Below are 19,329 nucleotides of genomic sequence, written 5' to 3' on the forward strand. Positions count from 1 at the left end.
AAAAAGTATGAGGTATTCAATTTTTAGTTGTGTTGTATTGTTCTGTAACATCTCCGAAAGTAATATTTTGATCTTATCCAGATTTGATTATTCAGTCATTCATTTTGTGGTAGTGCAGAGAGAGTGCATTATATTCAGAGTTGCTATTACAAATGGAATGAAATTTCATAATACAGTGAGATTTTGACGGGCATCTCATTTTAGATTTGAAACCAATTTTGAAATGGAAAAATAAAATAAATCCAGACTTTTCAATGTCAGCATTACATTTTTGAAATAAACTTTTGTATCTCCTATGTATATATAATCAGTAACTTAGAAGCACCAGAGTATTTTCTTCCTATTTTAAATATCGGTCAGTGGATTTTTTTTCTTCCAAATTAAAAAAAAAATCCAATTTGTATTTAAATTGTAGCAGTTAACATTTCTAAACATACTTATCAAAATTTCAGATTGTGAAAAACATTTTTTTAAAGATATGAGGAAAACAACATTTGGGGAGGTATCTATCACCTGAGAATTATTTATGAAATATTGGCCTGTGTTGTTTTTCCTTCTTGCTTTGGATTCTGCTTTGCAAGGAGAGCAATTCAAACTGTACTGTATGATGGCAATATACTTGCTTTTGTAAAAGAACAAAAAATAAATCTATCTCAGAAGCAAAATTTTCAGATTTTTTTTTCCTGATCACATATGGTTATAAAAAGAATACTTGCTCTTTTTTATTTGAATGGATTGATTTTTAAATAATTTTAGTGTCCACCATCAATTTCAGTATCAGACAGATAGCCATGGTCATGGACTATTCTAAAAACAAAAAAGGAAAACTGAAAGGTCGCAAAATAATTATATGTGTGTTAGCCTTAATAATTGTCCTTACTTGTTTACTGTATATTTTACCCTATAGCAGGGGTCCCCAACCCCCGGGCCACGGACCAGTACCGGTCTGTGGCCTGTTAGGAACAGCAGGAGGTGAGTGGTGGGCAAGCGAGCGAATTTACAGCCTGAGTATTTACAGCTGCGCCCCATCGCTCACGTTACCGCTTTCCTCCTGTCAGAGAAAGCAAGCCCATTGGCTGCTATCTCCAAACAGTGCAAAGGAAAAAGAATAAAAGGTTGAGAAAAAGAGGAAGTACTTGAATCATCCCGAAACCACCACCCCCCATCCGTGGAAAAATTGTCTTCCACGAAACCAGTCCCTGGTGCCAAAAAAGTTGGGAACCGCTGCCCTATAGGACAGTTTCATCTTTTTAGTAAGTTAAATATCTAAGAAATTTCCTTCTGAATACTACCTGCCAGATTTCTTGTACAGGTGAGGAGAAATTATTTTAATTATTTTAAAGTTTAATTCATTCAAATATTAATGATGCTTTTTATGATTTGTGCCCATATCACTGTCCTGTTTGCTAAGGATGCAGAAGTCTCATTACAGTCAGGACTGCCACATAGCTAGGAACAAAAATTACACCTAGCCTGGTAAGCTTGGAACTTATCACATCTCTTATTATTAAGTCTCTGCCCTCAGCTCTCAACAACAAAAACAGGATTATCAGTTGCTTCCTTTGAAATCAAGAAATATACAGAACAGACAGCAGAGCACTCCATGAAGATTTCTGCATCTTTCATTTCTGTTGTTGGTGTGGGTTCTATAATGATCACAGTGAATGCCTCTGCTGAAGGTATTCCACCGAGTGTTCCTAGGTGAAATAAAAAGTTCATTTTTTTTTCAACAAATATTCGTTCCTTGCCACAAACATATTGCCCTCTATCCTTCTAACCAGCACTGGCATATCTCAAATTTTCTCATTAATATTCTACCAAGCTACACAAATTCACCTTCTTACTCTATTTTACCCCACTTATCTATAACTTGCAGTTGTTCACTCCATTTCTCCTCTCAAATACAATTATCTCGGGGTTTGATACACTAATTTTCAGATCTATACTCAAAGTCTCATCATTCAATCTGACGTTTGCTTCAAATAATTTTGGTCAATCGCATACATATTCATATGCAAAAGTACACACGCACTCATGACTCCCCCCCCCCACAAACTCACCTCTAACGTCACCAAAAGCATACATTTATTTATAAATATATTAAAGAACCAAGGGGACATTACACATTCTTGTCTTGCTCCCTATTTAGTGTTGTACCAAACAGTAATCATTCAATTTATTCTTTCCCATTCTTTGCTTCCATCATATACCCCTTATTACATTTAGCAACCAAACTTCAACTCCACATTTGCTGAAAATACCTTACGAGTCAAGCCTGTTCATTATATCATATGCTTTTTCTAAATCAACAAGCATAAATAAACTTTCTCACATCCATACATTTTTTGATGACTTGATTAAGAACAAAATTTGGGAAGCTACACTGCACTTCCCAAATTTTGCTTATTGTCACCTCTTCCACTTCTGCTAAACAAATTCCCCTGTAGGTTTTGCATTCACTATTGCTACTTTTTCATTTGCATATGGGAACAAAATCAAACACCTTCGAAACATCAAGCAGAAGGGTGGCCCTCCACACCTGTTTGAAAACTTTCACCAGTAGGGAGTTGTTATAGGCAGATTCTTAAACTGCTAAACAGAGCTTACCATCAGGAAAATCCTTATCATATTCTGCTTGAATATTATTTCCCCACCCCCAAAAAATTCAACCTACTGGTCCTTGTCTTGCTCAGTTTCAAAAGAGAGCATATCCACCCTCTCTTGTACATGAAATATTTTATATATTTGTTAACTAGTATCATACTTCCCATTAGGCTTATTTTCATGAGATAAATATACCTAGCCCTTTAACTTTTTCTCATAGGGCTTGGTTTCCAGACCTGTTATCATCTTGACAGCTTCTCCATGTTCCTTTTAAAAGGTGGTGCCACACTGTACTCCAAATGCAGACTAACCAGGGCAGAGTACAGAGAACATCCTGCAGTGTGGATACAAAACTTAATATAGACCCATTTTGCATTGCCTTTAAGCTGCTGCATCTCACAGCACACTCATTTCCATTGGTGGCACATTAGTACTCCTAGATCTTTCTTACCTGCACAGCTATTAAGGCAGGTCTACCCAATCCTATACTTACACATTTGATGCAGGACCTTAGCCTTGTCAGAGCTGACTATCATCCTTGTGGATATGATTGAATGCTCATGCCTCTCAATGTCATTTTGAACTGAGATATTGTCCTCTTAAGATAATAACCAATCTGCCGAGCTTGGTTCTATCTGCCAATCTGATAAGCACCTGTTGTGGCAAAGTAACTCACTAAAGAAACCAACAGCTGGAGCTGGTCCAAATGAATATTTATTAAGCTAAAGCTGGCTTATTGGAGTGAATCACTTGTTTCTTGCCAGAAGGTTACATAGATCTTATATGGAATGTAGATCAAAGATTGTTTGAGCATGTGTACAAACTACAGAAGATCCCAAATAGAGAAAAAATTGCTTTACAACTGATAAGATAACTGCAAAGGGAGACATGGTATCTTTCCTGATGTGAAAACATTATAAACACATTCTTGAAATACACATTAACAGCTTTGATCTAGGACTTATGCCAAGGCTATAACTGCTATTCTAACAATTCCCTGTACTTCACTGCAGAAGAAAGAGAGATAAGGAAATGCCTTGACTGTTGCCTCCTCTCAAGGTGTGAAGTCTGTAATCAGTTAGTAGGCACAGATTGACACAATAATAAAATATTATTTTAAACGTATTAAAAATAGACATACTGTACAATGCTACATTTATATAAGTAAGCATAAGAAAAGTTTCAAAACTGGTTCAACCTGAGTTCTTATTCCAACCCACCACACCTCCATTCCATCATCTAGGTCAATATATAAAGATGAAAAATAACAGTAGCCAAGGACAAAGTCCTGGAGAATCCCTCTCTCCTTTTCTCTAGGAAAATGCAGAACTACCAAAAGCAATATTTGTCTGTAGTTTTTTTTTTAATTGTATGGCATAGCAGTTTGGTGTTCATGCTGCTTTTTTCTTGCTGGGAACTGTCTGTAGTTATTCAACCAGTTGCAACTGCAGTACTGTCCAGTCCACATTAATCTATCTTGTCTACAAGGGTAGCATGAGATATGTTGTCAGAAGCTTTGCTGAGATCAAGATACACTACATCCACAGCAGTTCCTTGGTCTACCAAAATAGTCCTTCTATTATAATAAGAGATAAAGTTAAGAGATAAAGCTGACACAATTTGTTCTTGACATGCTGTGTCCTGACTATGGTACCATTATTCTTCTAGGTGCTCATAGCTATGCTATTTGACAACATGTTCTAATTCCTTGCCCAATAAGGATGCTAAACTGCTTCTGTTTAAGGTATCAAGGTGGATGTCCCATCTGCCTTTATCATTACTCCACTTATCCTTCATCATGCTGAGAGAAGACAAGCACAAATAAGGTACTCAGTGGTTCTGCTTTCTCCTTATTCCCCATTACTTCCTGACCTTCCCTGCAGAACAGACCAACAGACTCTTTGACTCTTCTTTTACTCTGGACAGACTCAAAAAAACTTTTCTCATCGTTTTCATTTTGAGCTCGAGCTACCAGTATGGATTCATCCTTATACATTTCCTATACATCTTGTTTTTATCTTGTTAGCTTCTCAGGGAAGTGAATTACTAGTATCATAATTCATATAGGCCTTTTAAAGCATTTCCCATTTTTCTGTTCCATAGAGATAATTTGCTCCTGTGGTTTCAATACCTGGGCTTTTTTTTTTTTCTCAAAAACTGCCATTCCTTTTTACTTGTTGATCTATGATATGCTGGCCTTTTTTCCCTGTATTCTTTAAAATCTGTCCAAATTTAGTCCAAGATACATGGCTAAACTCTGAAATCAGTTCTGTCGGTCAGATTACATCCAAGATAGATGACTTTCATGTTTCTTCTTCCACCTTCTGGGAAAAAAAAATCAGCAAAAAGACGTCCACCTTCTGAAAAATAAATTTGTCAGCAAAAAGATCAGGAATCTATTGTACCTCCCTCTCTTAGCTGAGTCAGAGTGATAGTAACATTCTGTTCTGGAAGAGTAGTCCTGGAGAGCAGTACATTTTCTTCAAGCATCTCAGCACTCAGGAGAAAGCAGATAGGTTGATAAACAAATTCCATGAGATATACAGTACAAGCTTTTATATTTGGTTTATGAGTCTTTTCTTTTTCAAAGCCTGTTGCCAGAATGCAAAGTGTTAACTCTATTATCCACTATTTGGAAACATAATCTTTTTCTAGCAAAGTTTTCCATATGTTTTACACTACACGTGCACATATGGAACCAAACCAGATTGGAACTCAGTGGGACTAAAGTATATCTGGTCAGACAAAACCAACCAATTCCATGAGATATACAAGCTTTTATATTTGCTTTATGAGGTTTTTTTTCAAAGCCTGTTGCCAGAAAAGCAAAGTGTATACCTATTATCCTCTTCTCAAGCAGAAAACATTTAAAAAGCGGAATGTAATATTGATTAGTTTATTATTGATTAGACTTTAGGCCATATCAAAGTACAGAATACAAAACAGAACATTAATAAGACTATATATAAAAATAGAATTAAAAAACATATTAAACAAAAGGAATAAAAATGCAAATCATACAGTTTACCCCAATCAGACTCACATATACAGATCTCAACTGTACTGTTTTGTTCAAATAAAGGGCTGTATTATATGTAATTTTTAACTTCTGACCACACATGAAATATGTTGCTTTAATATAGGGATCCCAATAGGTAGTTTGTCTAATGTGCCGTCCTAGATACTGGTCTCTATCTTATACAATTGACATTCAGATAATATGTATGTTATGTTTTCTATCTCAGGAGCTCTGCAAATAGGTTCATTATAAGGGACTTGGTTAAATCTTCCATACTTAACCATTGTGTCCAGCTGCTCGAATCTTGCTTGTGTAAATACCGCCCTAGTAATGTTCTTGTTGATCAGCTTCCCATTTAAATTAAGTTACAGAAAGCAGGAGATCTTATAGGAACCAAGAGAAGCATTTGAGGAATATGATATTGCCTACCCCTGAAACATGAGTGGGATTTCATCCATTGTGTTCTGAACTGCATTATGCTAATACCAAAGTTTGATGCTTCTGGAAAGAAGAAATAACAGGTATTTGAAGGATTTCTGAAACAGTTATATGTGAAATGCTTTAAAAAAATTAACATATGGAAACAGACCCCCTTGCATCAGTATAAAACTAGTTTAGTACTTACACGGCAATGGAAATTTGTTGTATTTCTGGCAGCCATTCATGGAATGTTCATCCTAATATCTAACTTCAATTATATGGGTGTCACTATTGTTGCAGTTATTTTAGCTGGAAGGAATAAAACCACAGCTTCATTCAGCTATGACCTTTCCAACTTTCACATTTGTGAGAGCAGCCTGTCTATATCAATAAAAAGCCTCCTGCATTCGGATGATGATATCAGCAAATATAGTCAAACAGCATAGAGATCAATCATTTTGTTGAATGCCTGCAGGGATAACTGAAATTCTGGGACAATCATATTGGATAAAACTAATATACTAGTTGTAAAAGCTTCCCCACAAAAATGGAACATTTGAGAGTTGTGCAGTGAATTTCTATCCAGAATTCAGGGAATGCTCAAATTTGAGTATCACATATCATTTAACGCAATCGTTGTCCTGTTCAGACTAAGAGATGGCCAGGCAGAATTATAAGAGGAAGTTTTTCTTTTAACAACCAATTATTTACAACAGAAGAGAGTCCTTATTAGATTAGGCAGTACAATTCAATCAAGTCCACCCAAGCAGTGGAGGAAAGCAAGGCAAGACTGCAAGATCGGGTGTAGAAGGAGTTCGTGGCAACACAGCAAGGCAGAACTCGGCTAACTCTCTCAACAAAGCAGCAAGACCGGGTGTGGCTAGAGCACGTGGCAAGGAGGAAGCTTGAGGTTTGACTGCAGGACGTGGCACGGAGGTGAGGCTAGGCTTGGCAACGGAGGCTGGGCAAGACTCTGCTGGAGTGACAAGACCAGGCTGGAATCTGGAGACAAGGCTAGGCTTGGCTGGATTGGCAAGACGAGGCTTGGATCCGGAGGGAAGACTGGACTCGGCTGGATGGGGGTGCAAATGAGGTAGGTCCACATCGGTAGAAGGAGCTGGCACTGATTCCGCGTCGGCTGCAGGCAAGGCTCCGGTTTCCAGCAAGTACTCTCCCGTAAAAAGCTGTTAGCTCAATGGATTGGTTGTCTCCAGCAGCTTGCTCTTTGCGCTGGTGCCTTTTTATATGATCCTTTTTGCACTGTTTCTCCTCTGTAGCCAATTGGGCTGCCTTTTGCTTGGTGCGCTTCACAGCTCTCCTCTCCTGAGCATTGATTGGAAGATTCAAACCTCCTTCTGGATTCTGCCCAATCAGCGTCTCCAACTTTTCCCGCTCTGCTGAGTCACTCCTGGTTTCTATTTCCCCAATTCTTTCCAGATAAGTTTTGTTTTCCCCTTCTGGCTCAGCATAAGTTTCACTTTCAGAGTCAGAGTCAGACTCAAACCTCACAATCATAGACTAGAAAGAAAATAGGGAATCATATTCTCAGTTTCATCAGAAGGTATGCTAGCTATATCCTAACCCAATTTTCTTTTTAAAAACTGATCTCAAAAGAAATATATTTGATGTTTATGAACTTAATTTGTTCCAGTACATATAACATGAGAGCCAGTTTGGCCTAGTGGTTAAGGTGCTGGGCTAGAAACCAGGAAACTGTGAGTTCTAGTCCTGCCTTAGGCATGAAGCCAGCTGGGTGGCCTTGGGCCAGTCACTCTCTCTCAGCCCTAGGAAGAAAGCAATGGCAAATCACTTCCAAAATCTTGCCAAGAAAACTGTAAGGACTAGTCCAGATAGTGGCCAGGAGTCAAAAATTGACTTGAACGCACAAAATAAAATTAAGTAAACAGTTTTAAGCCGGATTGTTTAGGAGAAAGTCATGCAGAGTACAGTGGAATATACACTCTAGCCCTGGTGTTCCCACAGTTGAATCTATGGCCCCTAATGATCCATGGACATCTCCCTGAACACCTATCAGCTGTTGAGGAATAACAGTTCCATGCCCAAGGAGTAGAGGAGGCCAACAGATAAAGAGAAACTTTTAATACTATAGCAGCAATCAGTCATGAATTTTACAGATAATTTGAAAATATAGCACTGGAATAAGGGAAAAACTCTGAAGATTTAATGAATAAGTTCAAGTTTTGGATACTTTACAGACCACAAAGAAGCACATTTTTTTTCTCAGTAATTAAGCAAATTTTGCCAATTAAACTTCACACTTCAACCATGTTTCCAAGGCAATTTACTTACAAATACAAAACAATAGATTGTAAATATAATAATTCAGCAATCAATCAGTCATAAAAGAGAAGGTAGAAAAGGAAGCAATGTATTAGTGTGGATTCCAAATCTTGATTAGGCAACATCTTTAATTAAACCAATGAAATGTAATAAAAACAGTGGACACGTTTTTCAATTCTCCAGAAGCCTTTTTGTAGTGATGCCATGGAGTCTGAATTTAGTCTAGATTTAGTCATTCAGTCTTAAGAAATGTGTTTTAAAATTTCCTTTAACAGACATGTGAGTTATACATTCAGATACTAAATTTCTATGCTGCTCAGAGGTACTGTTGATTTTTAGGCATTCATTATAAGTTTTCCACAAAAGGCTAGATCTCCTTGACACCGTTACAGGGTATCTGTTTCCTGTAATGATTGATTAGGAAGTGAAAGTTGCTGATGTCACTTAGCAGTGCTTACACCAGGGGTGATGTGGAGGCTTAGAACAGGTCAGTATCCATTAAACAAGCAGAAAAGCAGCTGCACAGCTCAGTTGAGACATTCCTGTGTACTTTGTTCCATGGCCAGTAGGTGGCAGCCAAATTACAGGTATCTGAACTATACCTTTCCATAGTCAAAGCTGACAGCAGAGAGAGTTTATAGGAAAAGTGCTGGAATAGGTAGCAGAAGAGAACACTTAGGACAGTCCAGTAGTCAAAGCTAACTCAACGTGGTTTTGAATAATAGAGCTTAGGTTACATGTGTGGTTAAGACTAAATTAACATTTTATGGAAAAGACTGCATCTGTCTGTACATTCAAGAGTGCCACAAGCAAATCCATATCTGTGGATTTAGTCACAGAAAACACTTACCATAAAATAAGAAGGTATATAAGAATTACTATCCTGGATCAGATCAAGATCCACCAAGACCTGCATTCTGTTTCAAACAGGAGTCAGATGCTTCTGGAAGCTCATAAATGGGATATCCTTTGTTATCAATCTAGAGGAGGGATGGGAAACCTTTGGGTCAAGAGGCACATTCCTCAAGCGTAATCTGGAGCTACATATCCTTTTCTCCAATCTTCCTCTCTCCTTGCCACCTATTTGCTTTCTCCTCTTTCTTTCTAATAGGCTGTTTGTCAAAGATCTAAACTGAAAAAATCCCCCTCTGTCACCACTGACTTGCAGACTTTTGCCTCTGCACACCAAGATATGCTCTTTTGGTTCAATGGAACTATCATAGCTAACATCCACTGATAGACTTCTCTTTTTTGTATTGTGTAACTAGATTTCTCAAAATGCACTAATCGGTTCCAGGACAAAAACAACAACAACTGTAGAACTACATAATCAAAACAGCTCATTGTCTGCAGGGCATATTAATTGCACAGACATAATTCTACAGTTTCTAGAATGTAGACTGTAAAATCCACTGCCCAGGATTTTATTTACCCATACCTAGAGGGCTATGAAATTCTTTCATAAATGAGCTTTAAATACATGGTGCCTACTAGCTATCACACAATTCCTTGCTAGGATAGAAGCTGGAAAGAAGCAATTAGCAGTTTCAGTACGTTTATAGGTGGGGGTTGTTGGGAAAGAACTGGGTAGTCTGCATCTGGAAGAACTGGTGCCACTTCGAAGTTTCATACTCATGTCTACCTTGCCCTGTTTAGTTGGCATTAATGCATTTAAACAAATATTATAGAAATTAATATTAATTTATGGAAGCCTTTCCTTGAAAAGGAATGGTTTAAATTTAATTAAAGACTAGTGCTATCAGTCAAGAAACAACTTTTGTCTTTTGGTAGAAATTAAAAGGGAGAAGAATCAATGCGAAAGGCGTGGAGGGTTAAGCCATCATGTGTGTCTGGACCCATCCCATGTGATTTTTAAACCCCACTAATCCAAAAGCAAACCATATTACAGTGCATGGCAGCATGCCGTCGGGACCAGCGTGAAGGTGCTATCAGATGCCTTCTGAATTGGGGTCTGGACTTAGTGCCTGAATCCTCCTCTCACCTACTCAGTAAAATTACTTTTATGAGGATAGCCATTGCAAAATAATGCCATGATTAGAAACACTGTAAATTAAAAACTTTTCTCCCGAACAGAGAAGCGCTGAGCTGAAACAGTATTTCCTATATGAGTATGCAGCATTCCCCCGCGCCCATTTCTGTCCCTCCTTCTTGTTCCTGAAAATTGACCCAACTTACGATGACTGTTCATTAAGGTAGGAGAAACTAAAGCAAAAGTGTAAAATAAAACTGTAAGTTTGCCTTACTTTTGCTAGCAGTTCCTTAAGTAATCTCCCTGCAATAGATCCGTCTGGCTTAAGGTGTCAGAAAACAATTTCTCACTTAAATGTAATGGAAAGTGATATTGACAAAGGCGGTCCTCTGCCAAATTGACATGGATCCCTCAGAAAGTATCAACTACCGAAACATAGCCTCTGAATGATTAAACATGCTTGCTTTGAATTTGAGCTTAATCCCATTTAGGCTTTGTTTACTGAAGGAGTGAGGACAAATGATTCCCTGCCTTCCCAAATTGCCTCTTGAATTGGTATGGCTTATTAATCTTAGAATACTGAAAATAAAAACCAGATTTACTGCTGTGGGTTAGCCGGGTTACTCTCTTGAATCCAAAAACAAACAACAAACAAACAAACCAATGGAAGTGTCTTGTGACACTTTCAGGATTAATAGATTTATGGTGGCAGAACTTTTTATAGATTGTGTAGAGATACATGAAGGCCTTTAGTTGCTAGGCATTCATAATCACACATGGGTATAGCGAGAAAGATACAGATCCAAATGACAACGGAAGGCAAAACAGGGCAGCCTTTGGCAACTCCATGTTACCATCTTGAAATAGATATGTGATAGATGATCATTTTTAAAATTATTATTATTACGCTCCTTTTATTTTTTCTTTAGTTGTGTGTGAAAATATATGACACAGATATAGATATTGATATATAGATATAGATACTGTACACATGCAGACACATAAAATAACTGAAAATGGAATTTCATGCATCGGATGAAAAGTGAAATGTAGCAGGGAGAATTATTCCTTGCATGGATGATGATGATGTTGATATCTCTAAAGTGCCTTCTTTCAGTTCTGACAGTAATCATGTTCATAATATGGAGAGCACTGATTCTCTTCTAGGGCTTGATTATAAGCCGCTCTAATGGCAGACAACTCTGAGCAGCATACAATTCCGATATTCAGAATTCAGATTAGAAACAATTAAAATAACTATGTAAACAATTACAGTCCTGAAAATCTATAGGGAAAAAAAAGAAAAAGAAAAAAAATGTGACAAATCAGAAATACCCCAATCAATGAGCTCCAGATTAAAACCCCATTCCTCTTTGGTTTTTTTAGCTCCCTTGGCCTGATGCAAAAACCATGTTTTAATGGACTCACTGAAAGCCAGAAGGGAAGGGACCATTCGTATGTCTGGGAGTGACCTGTACTCAGCAATAGACTACAGTAAGTCATTGCGATATAAAGGGCTGAATGAGGGATGATAAACTGATTAATGCAGCAAAGTGCTCCGGAAACATGATGGATAAATGGCTATTTTTCATATGGTGCTCCTGAACTTCCCCTTTCCTTTCTAACAAGTTGTGCCTGGAGCTAAATGGATGCAAGAAGCATGGCCATTCTTCCAAGTACAGAATGTACAGTATAAGGAAGAGCAGGATCACCATATATTAAAGGGCTGACACAGTTTTTATCCAGTGCAGATTGCATGCATGAATGCAATGTCTATGTGTGAATGCAGAGGAAGTCGGTGGTGTTAGAGCTGGGCAGGAAGAACTCAGCTGGGGAAAATAAACCAAGTCTTGGCTGAAGGGTAGGAAGGTCAGACACGGCTGGAAAAGGCAAGGTAGATGAAGAGGCAGAAAGAGTTTCTTCTTCAGAAAGACCTCCAACACGAGTCTTACTTTTTTGTCTTTTGCAAACTGCTGTTTGAACATTTTAACCTCTTTTAAAATAACTATTGGGGTGTTTCTGTGTTGTTTGGTGATTTTTATATTGATATGTTTTATTGATGTGGTGAGTTGCCTAGAGGATCATAGAGAATAGTAAAGGTAAAGGTTTCCCTTGACATTAAGTCCAGTCGTGTCCGACTCTAGAGGGCTGTGCTCATCTCCGTTTCAAAGCCGAAGAGCCGGCGTTTGTCCGTAGACACTTCCGTGGTCATGTGGTCGGCATGACTAAACGGAACACCGTTACCTGCCCACCGAAGCGGTACCTATTAATCTACTCACCTTTGCATGTCTTCGAACTGCTAGGCTGGCAGGAGCTGGGACTAGCAACGGGAGCTCACCCCGTCACGCGGATTCGAACCGCCGACCTTCTGATCGGCAAGCTCAGCAGCTCAGCGGTTTAACCCACAGCGCCACTGCGTCCCTATCATAGAGAATAGGAAGGATATAAAGGTAAAGGTAAAGGTTTCCCTTGACGTAAAGTCCAGTTGTGTCCGACTCTAGGGGGCGGTGCTCATCTCCGTTTCTAAGCCTTAGAGCCGGCGTTGTCCGTAGACACTTCCGGGTCATGTGGCCAGCATGACGACACGGAACGCCGTTACCTTCCCGCCGAAGCGGTATCTATTGATCTACTCACATTTGCATGTTTTCGAACTGCTAGATGAGCAGGAGCTGGGACTAGCAACGGGAGCTCACCCCACCGTGCGGTTTCGAACTGCCGACCTTACGATCGGCAGCTCAGCGGTTTAACCCGCAGCGCCACCGCGTCCTCAGGAAGGATATAAATCATTCAAAAAATAGTCTCAGCAGTAAAATAAAACTACCCAAAGTTTTACGTAGAAAAGCATGATCAATAGTATAGTCCGTTCCAACCACTCTTGAGAAGTCGACTGAGCCATTAAAAAGCCCTCTTCTGATTTCCAGCCAGATTTCTGTGAGGCTGGCAAGACGGAGATTCTGTTAGCGAGCGATTGACTCTCTGAACCAGAAGATAACAGCAAGGCCTTGTCCTCTGGTCAGAAAAACACTGAATGTGTGACCAACTGTTTTTCTGCTGAAGGAAACACCTCACCTCAGTCAGAGCCAGAGTTTGGGGCACTATTTAAGTTCAATATCTCAAAACACTTCATAACTAATGCAGACAAGAGGGAAGTGCTCATTTTGATAAAAGTAAAAGAAAACCCTCCTTGGCAGCAATACAGAGAAATGAGCAGAGGCTAAATAAATGTTGACTAATGTCAGCAGGAGTTGCAAGCTCTCTGAATTGGGCCATTTCCTTTTGGTGTGTCCCTCACTTTTGTAATGTCTGGAAAGTTTGTGAGAATCTTTTTATGCCTAATCCACCCCCTGGGCCATGCAAACCCCCTCGAGGTTGCCCTTTTATAGATTAAAAATCAGAATAAGTAACTTTGCTACTGGAATGAAGAAAAATAACCTAAAGAAATTACCACCACCACCACCACCACCAAATTGCAATCTCCAGCAGCTCCCCTGATCCAAGGTGTTTCCTTACCACCCACACTTCTAAAAAACGCAGTGTTATGGTGATCTGCTTGACTGCAGTTTTATAGATGCCAGACCTTGGTGAACAGGTACAGCTCTGGTCAGAGCTGGGACCTGAAGAACCAGTGTGGTCTGGGCCTCAAGGTCAAAAGGGTCCTCAGATTCAGACAACTGCTATTTTTATTTATTTTTTTAAAAGCATATTGTGTCTCACTGGAGTGCTTTATTGTTATTCTCATACATCTTTTCTTTTCTTTTATAAATCTAGTGACTACAAAAGCTGGAAGTGGCTCAGTCTTCAAAGTTCAGTAGGCGAGCCGAACAGCTCGAGCGGGCCTACGGGAGCTTCTTCTCATAGAGAACACAAAACAGCAGTAGAGTGCATTATATATAGAAGTGGGCAGATTTTGATATGTTGCAATGGGAAGGCTATAGCCTTGCTTCACTTCCTGCTTCATTTCTTGTGAAGACCAAGGGCTTAGCTTTTAATATGGAGGTGGTGGTGGTGGAAAATTCTTGGGTTATTTTCCTACAGATCCTGTATTAGCTTCTGAAAAGTCAAGCTTATTTAACTCCTTCAGTCATATTTCCTCAGCAAAATCCTTTTATGCTTAGAGACCTTTGAAATTTGGTAGGAAGACTGCATGCAACAGCTTTTGCTGTTGGAATTGTTTCTACGTGGTAATCACTGAAAGGAAATGTAGTTTCCACAAATACAAACAAACAAACAAACATATAGTTAAATGTGTTGGCAGAGTGCTAGAAAGCATTTGGTCCAGGAGAGATCAGAAAAGTCACACACCAGGCATTTCTATAAAAATAATTTTATTTACAGAAAGCAAACATATTTACAGGCTCTCAGTGAGAGCTGCTTAACTCTCTACATGCCTACACAGAAGGGAAACCGAAACTAAAACAAGTCCAGGCAAGTTCTTCTCCCCAGGTGCAAAAATTAACATCCAAAAAGAGGACAATTAAATTCAACCTCTTCACCCAGCCAAAATGATTAGTTACCATAGTAACCTTAATCTGTAGTAGAAAACATATTAACAAAATGCACATTCCTACTTTTGTTCAGGTGACTGAAAATACACAGCTTTTCTCTCCTCTAATTTTATTTCCACAATGACCCTACCAGTTTGGTTGAGCTTGGATGTGATGAACCCAAGGTCTCATGATGAACTTCCACAAATGAGGATGGACTTGAATCTGGTACCTCCTGGTCCTAACCTAACATTTAACCACTGCACAGTACTGCTTTTTTTTATTATAATGGTATGAACATCAGATGATTTCCTGCTGGATCCATACCAAAGGCATATTTTGTCCAGCATACTTGCCTCACAAGGAAAGCATGATCACAACAGTTTTTCCTGCTTATGTTTTGTAGCCCACTGGAACTAAGACCTGTATTGTTTCTGAATGACCCTTTTATTAGAGAATTTTAAGATGTATAAATAACAAGGAGCAATTATAGAAGGAGGTATCATTCCCAGGGAACGCGGGTGAATGTATCATAGAGTTTTGTATACATTCATGCACACACCAACCAACCGATATGTGCCAGTATGGTGTAGGGCTAAGATGATGGTTAGTTGGCTGACTTTGGCTCAATCACTCTCAGTCCTAGACAGGAAATTGAAGAACATGTATCTGTCTAACAGCACTGGACCAGCATGGTAGATTAGCCATGACCTTCAGTGAAGAGGCTTTCAACCTGCGGTGGATAGATTCTGGACCAGTCTTATATAAAAATGATTTCCATAAACTTGATCTTAATTTAAAGACTAAGAAGGGATAGAAAACAAGACAAAGCTGTCATATACCTTTTATAGGCACCTTCTTACTGAATTTGTCCGAGCTTTTAAAGCTGTCTAAGCAGACAGCCTGAGGTGGCAAAACATAGTTGAGAAGCATTGAACAGGTTTGTGAATTCTTATTTGTCACACCATTAGCAACCGGTAAAGAAGGATTTGTTGGGTAAATGAGTGGCTGCGTCTCATCCTCGTCCCCCCATTCACTTCACGAACCCTGTGCTGGGTAGTGGAAGTGCTTGAGTGGTGGATCAGTGCCACAGAACACTCTCCCAGTTTGTGATGGAGTGTGGATCTGATTCTGGGAATCGGGACAGGAGGAACCAATAATTAATGGAGGAGTTTCCTGTTCCTTGACCTGACCGACCTCAGAGGGCTGACCCAGTTACACAGAACATAGCCGTGGTCATGCTGCTGCTTTTTATTCCACACATGCAGCAGAACTGAACTGGGGTGCTCCTGCCAATCGCTAAGCCAGTCAGCATCATTCTCTCCCTCCACCCTTGCTTAAAATCTGTCTATGCTGAGCATGGGTCAGTGTAGCGGGTGAACATTCATTCTAAGCAAGAGAGAACAATTCATCACAGGCTTCAGCAGCGCACTGCATAAATAGCTGCCCCTCTGTGGCTTTGAAATGTTTTGATTGCATAGCCACCTCTCACAATAACTAATTCCAACTAATACTGTACAGAAATCAAGCTGTCTAAATGTTTCTTCATGGGCTACTGCTCCCTTTCTCTTCAGCAAAATTGTGGCTGTTGCTTTGCTACCATTCCTTGCTTAGTTAGTAGTCAGGCACGCATATTACATTTATTGACATAAGAGCATTATATTTCTTTTCTTAGTCCCAGCCATAAAATCCCAAACATTTCTCCTTGCGAAGTAGCACATTTGTGTTGTTTGCCTACATCTAACATAGGTGAGATTCTACCTCCTATACTACATAATCTCTGCCCCCAAGTACAGGTAGTCCTTGTTTAGCGACCACAATTAGGACTGGCAACCCAGTTGTTAAGCAAAGCAGTCACTAAGTGAAACCATGATTATGCTTACGATCTTACTTCAGCTTTCCTTTGTTTTACAGACCTGCAAAGGTCATAAATGCAGGGACTGGTTGTAAAGTTACCTTTCATAACCCTTGTAACTGCTAATGCACTAAACAAGGCAGTCACTAAACAAGGACTAGCTGTATTCATGGAACACTCTGAAAGTATTGCTGTCAAGTTACATTTCCATAAAATGGGAGCTATGGTATTCTTGCATTAGGGTTCAAACTGATGTCTGAATTATTTTTAAAACAGCACATATTTTAAATACATATACTTTTAAACCCTACGCAATATTAAAGCTAATATCAGTACTAAAGCAGCTTGGCAGTATATCTGCACCTTAACTGGGAGCAGAAACATACCAGCATTTTGGGTATAGGTGAAACATTGAGGAGTATACTCAATGCTCTATAACAAAAATGCAAGGAGACCTCATTGTGAAAGCCATCCTCCCACCTTCTAATGATCCAAGTCTACCTGGATCACATCTTTTGCTCAGGGAGCTCCAAATGAGAAGCAGTTTCCATAAGCCTTGTGGCATATGGTAGATAGGAAGAGGTGGGCTGGGGGAAGAGATCAGGCTGTGCTGAAATATATACATGGAGAAGATCTTTGAATCTGCATCATGGTATCAGTAGGATCAGCGATCAGTATTGATCCTCTGTTCATTCATTGAGCCTTTGCAGCTTTCAGAGTGTTCCATGAATACAGCTAGTCCTTGTTTAGTGACTGCCTTGTTTAGTGACCATTGCAGCATCAGTAGACTGATAGGAGCTGCCACTGCCAGAATTAGCCATGCAAAATTAACATCCCTGTGTTGCCTTAAGAATATACGATGTGCTTGTGGTAAACTGTTATGGACTTCACAACATTTCTTTTTCCAGTTACGTTAGAGTCTTTATTTAATGGACAAAGGGCTACCGTATTTATTTGTACATACTGTACCTTTATGGTCCTGCTTATGATGCAAAGCTCTTGATTTCTTGACTATGAAAAAGCTTCAAGGAACTTAAATATAGCATTGAGACGAAGTGAAATCAGCTCACTGAAGGCCAGTATTTGTACTGTGTGGAGGAAGAGGAGAATGCTAAAAAGGAGACTGCACGGTGAGAGTTCTAAATCAAACTTTTTTTGAGTCATGCTCAACTGCCGGTGACACCATGGATGCATCCAGGTAGTTTCCTTGGCAATAGCATGGAAATACTTGCTACAGATGCTTCTTCTGGATTTTTGTTTCACCTTCCCAGATTAGTTTATTCATTGGCAATCTCTTGCCCAAGTAGTAATCAGGCTCAACCTGCTTAGCTGCCCAGCCTCACTTGAGCTGGCTAGTAACAAATAAATTTGAAAAGACACAGGACAGTGAAATGAGGAAGCCTGTAAGTGCAAGTAAAACTTCTATAATCTGAACAGTATGCAATTGAATATAATGCTGAGACATAGAACAGGAAACTCACTCTTGTAAGATCATTTATTTTGGCTTCAGTTGAAACAAAGCCTTGCCAAAGGTATTTTCCTTTGTTAAAAACTACACAGACTGGCATGATGGGCCATCTAGTTATGTCTGTGTTCATGAATATTTACTATCTCAAAGATGTTATCAGTCCTGAGAATATTCACTGCAAAAAACAAAGCTTTTAGATCTGGCATGCATGAAAATAGTGAAAAGAGGAGCACAAAGCAAACCCTTGTGGCTGTTTATGCTATTTAAACGAGGGAGCATTTAGTTTCAGCCCTCAGGTAATTCCATGAGTGCAGTGCACATTAATCAGGGTAGTAATACATTCAGCGAATCTACTGAAAGGTTGTAAGGTACAATCTAGCAGCCCTACCCACTGCACCACCTCCAGTTCACACATTTTGACGGAACTTTATATTCTCCATCAAACTACCTTTAAATGAATAGACTGCAGTAGCAGTACCTGATAATCATTGCCCTTGGGATAGCAGTCTGGACTTGGGATGTCTTCTCTAACTATATTTCAGTTTGTGAATTACAGTCAATTACTCATCAAGTGTGAAGCTCTGAAACGTTTATCCTAATGAAGTTTTATCAGGCTGCATTTTTGTTATAGTTATGTACTATATATTGCAACCTGCTTAATAAAACACAAAAAGAAACACAATTTATTTAAGATAATATGCAACTTTATTATATGTGTGTGAAATATATAAAATAATATCCCCAAATACAAGTCTTAATACATCTTGTGGAAATAAATCTCATTGAAAGAACTGATTTTTAGACTCAGAATCTAATTGTTTTGTAGACTGTGGTCTATCAGCTACTTTTGCTAGCAAAAATATTGCAATACTTTTCCTCTGAAAGCCTCAAATGCATCATTCTGGAATTTACCAAATAATGAATAATCAAACACTTGTTTATGAGAGTCATCCTCTACGTTTCCATCAATGCCCACACATTTCAAAAGACAATGCAAGAATATTAAATGAAAATCATCATGGAAAGCCAATTCAGAAATTTAGCCTCAAATTTAGCATATGTTCCCAAAGTGATCTGTACTTAGAGCTCAATGAAGTCTTCATGGCAGTTGTAGTCTAAAACATCTGCCAAATCTGCCAGGTTGAAGAAAGCTGCTTTAAAGAATAAGGATATCATAAGAAAGATGTT

The sequence above is a fragment of the Candoia aspera genome, chromosome 3 (assembly GCF_035149785.1).
Source record: "Candoia aspera isolate rCanAsp1 chromosome 3, rCanAsp1.hap2, whole genome shotgun sequence".
NCBI classification, from domain to species: domain Eukaryota; kingdom Metazoa; phylum Chordata; class Lepidosauria; order Squamata; family Boidae; genus Candoia; species Candoia aspera.